This window comes from Andrographis paniculata, unplaced genomic scaffold, assembly GCF_009805555.1.
Source record: "Andrographis paniculata isolate CXL003 unplaced genomic scaffold, ASM980555v1 Contig77END, whole genome shotgun sequence".
Taxonomy (NCBI): Eukaryota; Viridiplantae; Streptophyta; class Magnoliopsida; order Lamiales; family Acanthaceae; genus Andrographis; species Andrographis paniculata.
Genome location: NW_026137614.1, coordinates 51,555 through 66,710, shown reverse-complemented (window position 1 = coordinate 66,710; position 15,156 = coordinate 51,555). Strand labels below are relative to the sequence as shown.

The 15,156-nt window shown below is 34.7% G+C and overlaps 1 pseudogene; it reads left to right on the top strand.

Moving 5' to 3' along the window:
• The first annotated feature begins 4,476 nt into the window (after positions 1–4,476).
• Positions 4,477–9,237, top strand: LOC127266731 (uncharacterized; annotated as a pseudogene).
• Positions 9,238–15,156: the final 5,919 nt, after the last annotated feature.

Here is a 15,156-nt window from a genome sequence, read left to right as displayed (position 1 = left end):
TTTGTTGCGACACGAACTTTTTGTACCGCGATTTTTCGTAGCGGTCAGAATCCGTAACAAAGTCGACACAAAAAGCTACTTTGCACGAAAAATGAGTTTTAGTTACGAATATTTGATCGCTACAAAAAGACATTTTTTTGGTAGTGGAGGCAGAGGTAGTGGTGGCGGTGGTGTCGTCCGATGAGCATCGGTGGATGGCGAAACAAGGCGGCGGCGCAGTGGGGACAAATAAATCATAAATTGGCTCTGATACCATGTTTGAATATTTATGAAAAAATAGAAATTGTATTATTAACCAAAAAGAGAGTTACAATGTTCATATTATCGGTATATATATGGCCCCAAATGAAAATATGCAAAAATATGCTGAAAGCGATAATTAATATTTATATTACAAAATGAAGGCCACCCCATAAGGTCGTAAACTTCCTCTCTTGATGCAAACTGTTTATGGGCGAGCACAAGCTATATCAATATCAGCACAAACTGAAGGTCATGACATTCTTCTTAGCCAAAGAATTAATTTTACAGTGTGTTTATAGATTTATGTTGTTATTGGTCAAATTTGCAAGTACTATAATTTTATGTGGATATAAGAAGAAAGACAACGGTAAAGTATTTTAGTTATGTTTGAGTGTGTAGTTTGATCAACCTACTATTCATTCATATGATCATGATAAAATTATCGAAATTGAGGTTTTTATATATCTTATTGAATATGTGCCAAGTAAATAGTAAAATTTTTATTTGAAATAGAAAACAAACACAAATAAAATATAATAATTAAAAACTTTTTAAAATAAAATATATAAATGAATATAATAAAATTATGAAAAAATATATACATAACAAACTTAATAATGTAATTAAAAATACATAAAGAAATATATTTATAAATATCTGTAGGAAATAAATATAGTAAATTGTCAGATATTTAGGAGGTATTTGGGAAATAAATTTTAGTTGTTTGACCGATTAAAAAGCTAATTTATGAAAGAAATTTTTAACCCAAATAACTAAATTCTAAAAACCTAATTACTTAGTTTTTTAGAAGAGTTTTTTACTTTAATTTTTTATTTATTCTTTATTTTATCTTAAAAATTAATCATTTATTTCATATATATAAATATATTTATATTTTAGTATTTACTAATTATTTTTAATATATTTTATTTATTAAATTATAATTTTATATTTGAAAATTTAAAATAATTAGTATTATATCTATTACATATAAATTATTTTCTTTGTAAAATATATAAATCTATTAAAATGAAATCAAATACTAGAAAAGAAAATTATTATTAATTTATTTTTATATATTTTTATTATATAAATTTTACATTAAAAACTAATAAAGAGTAATTAATATAATAGAAATATATATATATATGTATGATTTCTTTATTTAATATTTTACACAATTTTAATAAAAAATATTATTTTGTTTGATAAAAATATTTTCTCAATTGTAAAAAATAAAAATAAATATTTTATAATATTTTTATAATTTTAAATAACTAATAAAAAATATTCTCAAAAATTTTAAGCCAAGAACAAAATTAAATATTTTCAACAATAACATATAAATGTCTTTAATTTTTATTTTACGTATAACAACTAATGTCAAACAGTTGTTTTATCGGCTAATTGAATGAGCTAGTTAAATCAGATAATTTAATCAACTAAAAACTATCCGCTAATATTCAAACGCAGCCTTGGTTCCTTAGGTAACATAAAAAAATAAACAAAACAAAATTTAGAATAAATTTAATAAACAAAAATTAAATAAATCTAAATATCATATAATCATATTTTTAAAAAAAATAAAATAAAATTATATAAATCTAAATATTTTTAGAATCATCTCTTTGATACTATAAAAATGGGTTAACTTACAAGAGGGAGAAACATGTTGCTCAATGGTAGAACGAGAATAGGTGTAAATATACACATGTCTCACATCTCTTCAGGGGGCTCCGTTCAAGTTTCTCAATGGAATTTGGAAGAGAGCCGTTTCCCCGAATTAGCTTGCTTTTTGCCGACCTTCAATGGTAGTATGGGCCCTCTGACTTCCAGCTATGTGCTGTGCGGCTACCTTTTTAGATTTTCTATTTTCTACTTTAGAAAATTTATTTTGTTTCGAAGAGAGTGCAAAAAACTATATCTTGTGGATTAGAGTTATTGTATACTATCTGGAGCGGGCAGTTGTGCTATTGTACTTGTTGAGTGATTAGGGTTTAATTTGTGATTGGAGCTTAATTGGATGGATATATAGATGAGAAAGGCAACATGAGATAGTCGCATTTTGAGATCGTGGCATCACTCAATGGATACAACTATAGGGATTCTTCAAAGGCAAGGCTTGAAGTCGGAGCACGTGTGGATGCGATTAACTTATGCTCTACTTCCCCTGTACAATCCAACACATTCAATAGTTGTTTGCTCCATGAGATCCCTTGTCTAAAAAATAAACTCTATCCCCATATTCCCATATACATAATGTGTATATATACACACGTGTGTGTATGTATATGGTGATAGAAGGATATGGTGTGTTATAATGGGATGGAGGATCCCGTCTGATTTTTGTATTTCAAATCCACTAATTCTTACCAACTGATTCATGTATCTAACATTTCCATAGGTAAGTAGAAAGGAAAGGCATTAGGATTTCAAAAGAATGGATAAACAATAACTGAGTGAACATTGGACCAGGGCATGACATTCTAGCCTTCGTGACATCGGCCATGAACTCGAAACCCGAACATATGGAAGGGTAAATTTGTTTTAAATTTTGAATTTTATTTAGAGTTTAACATTCTTAAGTATTTTGAATGAAATAACTTTTGATATGATATTTTGAATAAAAATATAAGTTTTTAATTTATTAAATGAAATATAAGATATTTTATTTTCCAGGAAATTCATCTAGTCGGTGTCGATGAAGAGCTCTGATCTTTCATAATATCTTTTGAACTTAAGCTATTTAACCTGTTTATGTATTTGTATATATGGACAGGCATCATAAGGAAAACACGATCAGTTATATAGTGTTTACATCGTTTGTGCAGAGCCTGCATCGAGCGATGCGCCTCGGGTATCTATCATCATCTTCAACTTTTCTATTATTTATGTCCTCCTACCACTGATTGCTGATTTCTACCAAGGAACAACCAATGTCCTGCTTCTCGCACGCACTGCGCCAGCGGCCGTTCTCTAAGAGATGATCCAAATTTTGATGCACTGGTTGCTGTTTTGTATCCAGACATAGATAAATACGAGGCGTATCAATTTCGAATCAATAAGCATGACTAATGCCTCCTCGGATGTTTCTTTGTCACTTCATAATCATCATCATGGATATATATTGTCATTGCAGGAACTGGCTTACGACGAAGAGGAGGAGGAGCTCAACACTCAGGCCAATGATCTTTATGTTAAAGAGGAATGGACGATGATCATAAACAGCTCGTATACGTTGCGGATCCAATTGGGCAAGAGACAAAGAGCGGACGTATGGCAAAGATTCCCCCTTATATGAAGGACTATGTGGCAGAATAGTGCCGATTATGAAACAAGTCGTGGCCTCTCGAATAGTACTGGAACTATTTTTGCCTTACCTTGTATTGTCAGCTTGTTTAGAAGATTGTGATACGTGAGCTTGATCTCTCGTGTTGCCTTCCCGACTACCTCTCAATTCAAGAGAGTCCAGTTTATCTCCATAGATATATATATATAGCCATCCATCCCTTACTTTATCCAAATCTACAATATTTTAATTACTTATTCTTGTGGAATTCGATCCGAACTGTTATCCTTGGCAAGTTCGCAACATCTGGCATTAGAGCTAGTTGATACAATCTCTTGATTGATATCACGGTTCATATTTGAAAACAAAAAAAAAAAAATCCAAAAAAAAAAATCCGAAAAAAAAGAAAATACAAAAAAATGGTTGAAAAAAAAAACACTTGAGAATATTTTGTTTCCTTTTCTACATAACATTAATATATTTCTATATATTCTTATCCATTTTCTCTCTTTCCATACATTTTTTTTTCTCTCTTAATTTTCTTTATTTAATATTTTCATTTCCATTGTCCATATCCACTTCTTTCCGAAAAAACAAAAAAAGTTTATAATATTTCTCCTATTTTTATTCGATTATCTGAAGGTCTAATTACTTGTGATTTTTTTTACTTGAAATTTCTTGATTTGGGAATTGCATTAGGTCGTTGACCAGTTTTATTTAAGTGAGTGAAACACGAGCGGAGTGAAAGAGTGTTTGTGGCGAGATCATTACATACCGGAGAGCGCGATTCAAGAGAGGAGAAACCTGTGTGAGGATATACCCTTGTTATTTTACATTTTTTCTTTGATGGCAGGTGAAGGACACCCAGACGAGCGCCCTAATCCTCAAATCGCAGCGCTATCCAAGCATTGGAAGCACGATTCACGAAGCAACTTACTGACGAGATGGACACCGTACACTCAATGTTGGCTGATCTTGCTCAATCTATTCGGGAATTGACAACTGAGCGACAGCAGGGCCGACCCGCCCCCGACGCTAGTCGATCTGCAAGGCGGAATCCTATATACCGAGGTAGGGAAGACGCTTCTGAAAATTTTGATGAAGAATGGGAGCCACCCCCTCCAAATAGAGACAACCGAAATCAAGATCCTATGAGGAACTTGAAGTTCAGCATTCCTTCTTTCAATGGGAATTCTGACCCGGATGTTTATCTTGATTGGGAGAAGAAGATGGAGTTGATTCGAGATTGCTCTACATATGATGATGAGCAATGGACGAGAATTGCTGTAATGGAGTTCACCCACTATGCCCTTAATTGGTGGGAACAACTAAGTACGAAACGAAGGCGAGAAGGGAAGGCCCGGATCACCACATGGGATGGGCTTAAAAAGGCTCTGAGGAAACGATTCGTACCATCCTGGTATAGGAGGGAGCTGCACGAACGAGTTCAACAAATGTCCCAAGGTAATAGATGTGTAGAGGAGTATTACAAAGAGCTTGAGACAGCCATGATGCGGGCTGATATTGTGGAGGATCCTGAAGCAACCATGGCTCGATTCATGAGTGGAATCAACCGAGATTTGAGGGATACTCTAGAGCTACACCCGTATGTTGACTTGTCGGAATTGCTCCAACGTGCGATTTTATTGGAGAAACAACGCAAGCGAAAGGGGCGAGCGGATTCTTTCAATCGACCACCACCCCGGTCTACCCAAACTATCCTGGAGCCCCGAGGTATCCCCAATACTAACGTCAATAAATTTTCTAATGTTGACAAGGGAAAAAGTGTTGCGCATGTTGGCACAACTCGAAACCCACAAAAGGAATATGTCCATGGCAAGAATCCCCGAAACCGTGAAATTACCTGTTTTCGGTGTCAAGGGAAAGGGCACTATGCCTCTGAGTGCCCGAACAAGAAGGCCATGATCTTGACGGATGCGGGTGAAGTCGTCACCGACGATGAAGGAGATGTAGATGGTGAGCAAATTCTTGAATGTGAGGAAAGTACTGTTGAAGAAGATGATGAATACTCCAAAATCACGGTGGTAACTCTGCGGTCTCTTAGTACGTTTCAAAAGGAGGAACCAACCCAAATGCAAAGAGAGAACATCTTCCACTGTCGTTGCAAAATCGAATGCAAGATTTGCAGCATGATAATTGATAACGGAAGCTGCACCAATGTGGTTAGTGAGACATTGGTCAAAAAGTTGAACCTTGTCACCAAGCCCCATCCGCGACCCTATCGATTGCAGTGGTTGACCAATAATGGGGAACTACGAGTAAATAAACAAGTTGAGGTAACCTTCCGAATTCGTGGTTATATGGACCAGGTTGTATGCGATGTTGTGCCAATGCAGGCTTGCCACATACTACTTGGACGGCCTTGGCAATTTGATCGCAATGTCACCTACTTTGGGAAGGAAAATACTTTTACGCTCACACATGAGGGCAAAAAGATCACTTTGACTCCCCTTACCCCCCAAGAAGCCCACACGGATCAGGAAGTGATACAAAAAAACCATGTTCAAGAAATGATGCTATGGAGAACGTCTCAAAATCAACGGGAACTCAAAGCTCCATACAAGAGGCAGACATAAATTCCATGGCAAGTTCGTCTATGACCGCTCCATCGCGAGTTCCAAGAGTGATCCCCTCAGAAAAACGAGAGAAAAGTAAAGGAGTACCTACCAAGGATATCCTTTCCCAAATGGGGAGGAACAGTGACCAGGCCATATTTCTCACTCGAAAGGATATTAGATCCATTGGAGAGGATGAGAGTGATAGGATTTACATTTTGCTTTGTAAGTTTAATCTCCTTACAGCTTATGATTTGCAATCTAACTTGCCTCCAGAGTTCTATCCTATTTTGCAGGAATTTTCTGATGTACTACCCAAGGAACTACCAAGCGAGTTGCCCCCAATCCGTGGTATTGAACATCAGATTGATTTCATACCTGACGCTCAATTGCCAAATAGGCCGGCATATAGGGCCAACCCAGATGAGACCAAAGAGATCCAAAGGCAAATCCAGGACTTGTTAGATAAAGGCTGGGTGCGTGAGAGCCTTAGTCCATGTTCTGTACCGGTACTCCTCGTTCCAAAGAAGGATGGTGAGTGGCATATGTGTGCAGATTGTAGAGCAATAAATGCAATTACTATTAAGTATAGACATCCTATTCCTAGATTAGATGATATGCTTGATGAACTTCAGGGTGCTGCTCTTTTTACAAAAATTGACCTTAAAAGTGGTTACCATCAGATAAGAATGAGAGAAGGAGATGAGTGGAAAGCTGCTTTCAAAACTAAGCTAGGGCTGTTTGAGTGGACTGTCATGCCTTTTGGCTTAACTAATGCCCCTAGTACCTTTATGAGATTGATGAATCATGTTCTTAGACCTTGCATAGGAAGGTTTGTGGTTGTTTACTTTGATGACATCTTGATCTATAGTGAGGACTTATCTGCACACATTGAGCATGTGAGAGAAGTTTTCACTTTATTGCGGCAGAACAAACTTTATGCAAATGTTGAAAAATGTGCATTTTGTGTTTCTAGTTGTCTATTCCTTGGCTATGTTGTTAGCGCACAGGGAATACAAGTCGATGAGGATAAGATCAGAGCCATCCAGGAGTGGCCTGTCCCTACTACTGTTCGTGAAGTTCGTAGTTTCCATGGCTTGGCGGGATTCTACCGAAGGTTTATTCGTGATTTCAGTACTATTGCAGCCCCTCTCACTGTTGTTATTCGCAAGGATGAACTGTTTAGTTGGGGAGAAGCGCAACAACAAGCCTTCGACAAGTTGAAATATTTGTTAACTCATGCCCCAATTCTTAAACTCTCGAACTTTGAACTAACATTTGAACTTGAATGTGATGCTTCAGGTGTGGGTATTGGAGCCGTTCTAATGCAAAATCGCCAACCTATTGCATACTTCAGCGAGAAGCTAGGTGGCGCAGCCTTGAACTACCCAACTTACGACAAGGAGTTATATGCCTTGGTTCGTGCACTTCAGGTATGGCAGCATTATCTTTTGCCAAAGGAATTTGTTATCCACTCAGATCACGAGTCCCTTAAGCATATAAAAACTCAGGCTAAACTAATTAAGAGGCATGCCAGATGGATTTCTTTTGTTGATACATTCCCTTATGTGATAAAATTTAGGAAAGGTAAGGATCATTTCGTAGCTGACGCACTCTCTAAGCGCACTCACATTCTTACTATTTTCACTTCTCAATTGCTAGGGTTTTCACAGGTAAAATCATTGTATGCAAATGACAAAGATTTTTCTGACATCTTCAATAAGTGTGCCAACACTGGATTTAAAGATTTCTATTTGCATGAGGGCTATTTGTATAAGGCTAACCAGTTGTGTATTCCACAAGGTTCTATTCGAACTGTTTTAACTCACGAAGTCCATGAAGGTGGACTCATGGGGCATTTTGGAGCCACCAAAACTCTTAAAATTTTGCAGGAAAAATTTTATTAGCCAAGGATGCGTGCGGACGTGGAACAACACATTACACGTTGCATTACATGTAGACAAGCCAAATCCACAACGCTACCACATGGTTTATATAAGCCCCTGCCTACACCCGACACACCTTGGGTAGATTTGAGTATGGACTTCATTTTGGGGCTACCTCGTACAAAAGGAGGTAAGGACTCTATCATGGTTGTTGTCGATAGGTTTTCAAAAATGTCCCACTTTATTCCTTGCAATAAGACGAATAACACAATGCATATTGCTAATTCGTTTTTCAAAGAAGTAGTTAGAATGCATGGAATTCCCCGTACGATTGTATCTGATAGGGACACTAAATTCTTAAGCTTTTTCTGGAAAAACTTTTGGGGAAAATTAGGGACAAAACTCCTCTTTTCTACCTCATATCACCCACAAACAGATGGTCAAACGGAAGTAACAAATCGCACCCTAGGCACTCTCCTTAGGTGTATTATCAAAAAGAATTTGCGTAGTTGGGAAAGTTGTCTCCCTCATGTTGAGTTTGCATATAATCGTGCTATCCATAGTGCTACTAACATGTCCCCTTTTGAAGTAGTGTACGGCTTCAACCCACTTTCTCCAGTTGACCTATTGCCACTACCATGTAGTGAGCGACAAAATGTTAATTTCAAGGATCGGGCACAAAAGATTCAGGAGCTTCATAAGACAGTACAAAAGGAAATTGACGCTACCAATGCGCGGAATGCAAAAGCTGCTAATCGTCACCGCAAGAAGATTGTCTTCCAACCCGGTGATTGGGTGTGGCTTCACTTACGAAAAGAGAGATTTCCGGCACAACGCAAGTCTAAGTTGTCCCTTTCAAGTCGTTGAACGTATCAACGATAATGCCTACAAACTAGACCTCCCAGGTGAGTATAATGTCCATGCTACATTTAATGTTTCTGACTTGTCTCCGTTTGATGTAGGTGACGAGAGGTTGATGGGACAACCTTTTCAAGAGAGGGGGGATGATGTGACCATCATGACGGAATTGGACCCAATCATAATTCCTCCTGGACCAATCACTAGGAGCCGAGCCCGTAAATTTCAATTGGCAATAACAAAGTGTGTCAAACTTCAAAGGGATGCCACTGCTGAACTCTACAACGACGATCAAAATAAACCATGCATTCTTCTGGAAATTGGATCACAAGTCCCAAGGACCATAAGGCCAGGAGCACCTTACAAGGCATTGGACCTCCCCTAAATTACTATCCCTAATTGAAGGGATCCCATGAATCAATATCCCCTGAATGAAGGAATTCCATAGATCAAGGGATTACCAATAATCATGGGATTGCCATGAATTATGGGTCAATAATACTAAATAAGGCTAATTATAATAACTATTCCCTATATGATTTTATTTCCTTTAGGAGTGTACTTTCTTGTTTTTAAATTTCCATGGTTCCTCTATAAAAGGACCCATGATTATCATTGTAACATTATTCATTCCACAAAGAGATTTTATAAACTAGTTTTTTTTCAAGAGCGATTCTTGTGCCTTTTTGAAGTGTAATCTTGAGCGATTCGGTTACAGTTTCATATCCCCAAATCGAGTTGTTTCGAGTGATTTGAAACAAGTCGTGGCCTCTCGAATAGTACTGGAACTATTCTTGCCTTAGCTTGTATTGTCAGCTTGTTTAGAGGATTGTGATACGTGAGCTTGATCTCTCGTGTTGCCTTCCCGACTACCTCTCAATTCAAGAGAGTCCAGTTTATCTCCATAGATATATATATATAGCCATCCATCCCTTACTCTATCCAAATCTACAATATTTTTGTTACTTATTCTTGTGGAATTCGATCCGAACTGTTATCCTTGGCAAGTTCACATCATTCGTAAATGCAAATCAGCATATATAGCAATAGCTCAACTATTGAAAACTAGTCTTTGCCTCTGTTTCAGGGCTTATAACCTAATGAAATACGTGTGTTACTCTGCCTAGTAGCTTGCGTTGAAATTTTATCCTTACATGACATTTTCGCAGGCGCAGTAGGGAAGGGAACCCCAATACATATAATATAAGATCATCGTATCTCGTTGATGAGTGAAATTTTTCCAGGCAAATTAGGAAAGTGCAGCCCAATACATATAATAAAAGATCAGCTTCATCTCGTTGACGATTGTCACCCCAAGAAGCCATTCCCCCTAGATTCTTGTATACAGTTGTATTGTTTTTTCCATTGCTTTCAAGTTTTGGTACTTCCAATCATTCTTGAACTACATAAAGGCTGTAGAGGTAGGTGCTTGCTTTCTTCAAGCATTGTGTAAACAGTGGAGAAACAAGAGCCTTGATCTAAAGTTAAGGTTCTATGTATATTTAAAAGCATACTGCAAGATGCTTTGGAGTTGTGTCGTCTGTTATGCTACTGTATATTCTATATATATGCAACAATATTAAGTGGCATCATATGTGAAACAATTTGGACAAATATATGTTCTGGTTTTCATTTTTATTTGTGACATATTTCTGCACAGTCGAGAATGGAGAATTAAATTATTGCGGTTGCGCAGCAAAACTTCAGCAGTGGTACTGTTGGTCGAGGAAACCTCTGCAGCAGCCGCACAACATACGTCTAAGGTAGCAGATTCAAAGAAATTAACTGCAGTGGTGGTGAAAGTAGCAGCACAGGCTGTAGACAAGGAAGGGGTTTTGGAAGTCGCCCCATGGCATGCGCTGAAATCAAACATCTTAAGCATAGACTTAGATATAGTGGAGACCAATTTCAAGTTAATTTTGTTTTGCTGATGGGTGGAGAGATTTCGAAAATATTTTGGTTAAAATAGCTATTGAATGATATATTTTGTATGCATGAAAAGGTTAATATTTACATGTGATGCTAATTTAATCAATGTTTTCCTATGTTTTACATATAGCAGGATGAGTTAAGTGCATATTTACAGTGGCGAAAGGGACTGTAATGGTTAGGACCACTGAAAGTATAAAGAATGCGATAACAACAAGTTTTCATCTTGGACATTGAGAGATCCATGGGAAAGTAGCGGTGATGCATCCATTGAACCCAAAGAGACTCTTTATGGGATTGGAGAATCCAAAGAAACTTGATACAAGAGCTAAGTTTTATATTGTTATGGGTCAATTTTGCAAGTGTTACAATTTTGCAAGTATTACAATTATGTTTCAAAATTGACTTTTTTTTTTATTTAATGTGATATTTTATAAAAAAAAATAATATATCTTAAAAGATTTGCCAGATAAATAGTAAAGTTTTTATTTGAAATAGAAAACAATACAAATAAAATATAGTAATTATAAACTTTTAAAGTAAAATATGTAAAATGAATGTAATAAATATTTATGAAAATAAAAATATATGTAACAAACTTAATAAAAGAATTTTAAAATATATAAAGAAATATATTTAGGAATATATATATATATAAGAAATAAATATAGTAAATTATAAGATATTTAGTACTTTAGCTAATATAGAAAAAAGAATCTATAATAAATTTAAAATATAAATAAATAAAAATTATATGAATCTGAATATTCTAGAATTACCTTTTCTTTAAATAAATAAATAAAAAAAAAAAACAGAAAATCTTTAAATTTGACAAATAAAAAAATCAATGGTAGACCCAAAGCCCCCTCATCGTTGGGCTTGTAAATTGAGCTCTAACCAACCGGGGCTGTTCTACTTTTCCAAACGAAAGTTCAACACAGATGGAGGTATTGGAAATATAGAGCGCGAAAAGCATCCTACAGCCGCTCCACATCGTATGAGGTCCGAGATCGAGCTAACAAACCCAGAGGATTGAGAAACTTTAGACTTACCCGCCAGCTCCCTCACACCCTCTGTTGTATGCAGAATCAAACCAAACACAATTTGTGATTATATAGGTTTATATTTAAGTCCTTTATATTTATCCTCTATGATTATTATTTAACCAAAAAAATGTTACAATATTATAAATTATAAAAGATATAAAAGTACTGATATTTTTTGAATATGTCATTGATGTAATATATATTTTCAATATTGCTAAATAATCTTGTGTTCTAATTTTATTTATTTTCAAAAATGGGTAGTGCTACCTTTTTCAACTTTTTTTTTTTTTTCTTTTTTCTGCACTATGGACTTTAGCACGACATTTATTTTTTATTCCCTCCGAGTTTATATATTTCTATTTTTATATGTACAATTCCAAATTTTAATTTCTCTTTTTAGTTACTATAGACTCTACCATTGATTATAATACATTTTTTAACATTTATGATTATTTTACTCACTTCATTATACATTTATTTATATGTAAAGCGATTTCATTTTTATACTATTATATCTACTCATTATTATTAAAATACTAATATTCCATAATCTGCTTGTAAAAAGAAGATGTGAACCTTAAGATGGACGGAGAAAATATTTTTTATATGATTAGCTTTCGGTGACATACACTTTAAAGGTGAAAATATTCTTCGTTTTTCAAATTTTGACCATTCCACTATGAGCTCCAATATTTTAAAGTTGGCCCATTCTAAAGTAGTGTAATAAATAACAGCATCTGATGTATTTAAATATGTTATTGATGTAATATAAATTATTTTAATATTGTTTAATAATCTTGTGCTATAATTTTATTTCTTTTAAAAAATAATGGTGTTGTAGGGCGCTACCTTTAGCTCCTTTATTTGTTTGTATGTGATCTGTCGCACGGTTAATCAAATATTTCACTTATTCCGTGATCACAATTTAATGTAATATAAGGGAAGGGATCGTCTTCACAAGGATTGTGTGATTCAGTCTTTCGTGTTCTAATGCAGTAAATAATTGGGGAAATTTTTTTTTTTTATTATTATCTAATGAAAATAAAACAAGAAAACAATTAAATTAAGGAGAATTAGGTATTAAGGGGTGCCTGGCTCAAGCGATAATGTAATTATGGTACTTGTATTTTATCATTAATTCAATAAAGTTAATTCTTATTAAAATATCAATAAATTGGTTATAGTTATCAACAAGCTCTGATAACCAATTTTTCTTTATAGTGTAGGTAATTAAAGTATGACCGTTAACTACCCCTAATTAAACAAATAAACCTAGGTGCACCCATAAGAAATATTGTCTAATCGCATTCTAATCTAGAAAAAATCTAATTCAAACAATTACTACCTAAGAGGAGCAATTAGATTTGATTGTCTAACCCCCAGAAGGAACTATTCAACTCAATTGTCACCTATATATTTAAGTGCAAATAAAATTACGGATATCCTACTTGAATTGACTTTAGATTATCAAGCTAATTCAAATATCGGTACCAAAATATTCAATCAATCTAACAATAACAAGCGTTATTCATAGAATTAGACAAATATTGATAATAAAAAGAACTTTTATAAAGAAAATTAAGAATCTCCAAAACAAAAGAACCAAAACATTATCATCCCTTAAACCAGAAAAGTATCTACTCCATAATCAAATAACAAAGAACAATAGAGAAATATAAAGTCATAGTGGGAAGGAAAATCTTCTCGATTTGCTCCTGCGCTATCTATGAGTTAGTCAGTCTCTTGTTCTTATGCGTATCTGGCCGTTCTCTCTCGTGATCCCTCCTCGTTTTATTTAATTTTTGCCCTAATTATTTTGTAGCTGGGCTTTTAGGCCTTTAATTAAATTCTCACGTCAATAGGTGTGGTTAGTCATGGTCCTGACTAACTTGATTGTCCAATGCTGATTTTTTTTCTTTTATTTTTCTCCAAATTCACCAAATTTGTCTTTTTTTTTTCTGCATGTCAGAAATAAACAATACGCACCAAAATTAGGCAAAATCCAATCAAAGTCAATCGAATATCGCATATAACATGAACATTTAACGCATGCGATTTCTAACTATCAATATGCTTAGGTTTGAAATTTTAAAATTCCTTGATCACTACAAAAATAAAATATTGGACTTGAAACCTGCCCAACTTTTCATCCTTATATATATATATGTCTGTAATTTATGTATATATATATATATGCTCTTACAAGGATAATGTGAGAAATGAGAATCAAAACAAGCTAAAATCAATCATTCACAATAAAAATACAATATTTTCTCTCATAAAATATTATATCAAAATATTATTTAAATTAAAACTCAAATAAAAAAGCTCAAACTCAAATCAAAATCAAACAAACCTAGATAATCTCAACATTTGGATACAGGTGGACCTCATCCATCTGGAATTGCAACAGGCCTTCATCTTGAATAGCATTTTCGATTTCATTGTGTTGTAGTGTTCCGCCATTGTTGAATTCAATATGCATCCAGGCACGAACTATCAACTCCTTGATGAACAGCTCGCCAGCCTTTGCAAGTAACCATGGTATATGAGAGCATTGATCCTCTATTTAACAACAATTCAAATAAACTCTGAGATCATGGTAAACACCAGTAGTTAAAGTAAAATTAAAGGTCTAACTTAGATAAAAAGAAAAAAAACTTCACAAATTAAACCCAATACATACCCCATTTTCCATATTAGATTTCATTATTTTTTTACACGTGCTAATGGAAGGGTGACACATCTACACGCAGGAGAAAATGATAAATTTTAGTTCATATTGATGATTATCTAGAAATATTATTTGTTCTTGGTCATCGATTTGAAAACTACCTGACAAAGAAGATATTGTTGTTATTGGGTATCGCTGACCTATCAGACATGTGTGCAAAAAAAAAAAATCACATGTCAACCAGGTATCGCTGACCTGCCAAACACGTGTCCTCCAGCAAGCCACGCGGGTACCACGTAGGCATCTCCGGCGCCAGAGGATTAAAAGTACAAAAAATTTTCACTTACGGGACTACTTGGCGACATACTCCAATTACGGGACTAAAATTATAAAGAGGTCCACTTAGAGAACTAAAAAAACACTTTATCATATTTGTAATATTACTATCAAATAATTTGGGGTTAGTTTATTTTGAAATATTTTGGTACTTTTATTATATAAATTTTGAATTGACAGATAGATGAGTGGTGGGAAGGCATCATACTTGGATGCGATAAATTCAGATCTACTTCCCCGGTAAAATCGAACATATACAATAGTTTGGCCTTTGATCTATTAATTCTTATCGAGAAAATGTTTGTGTCTATAAAAAGGA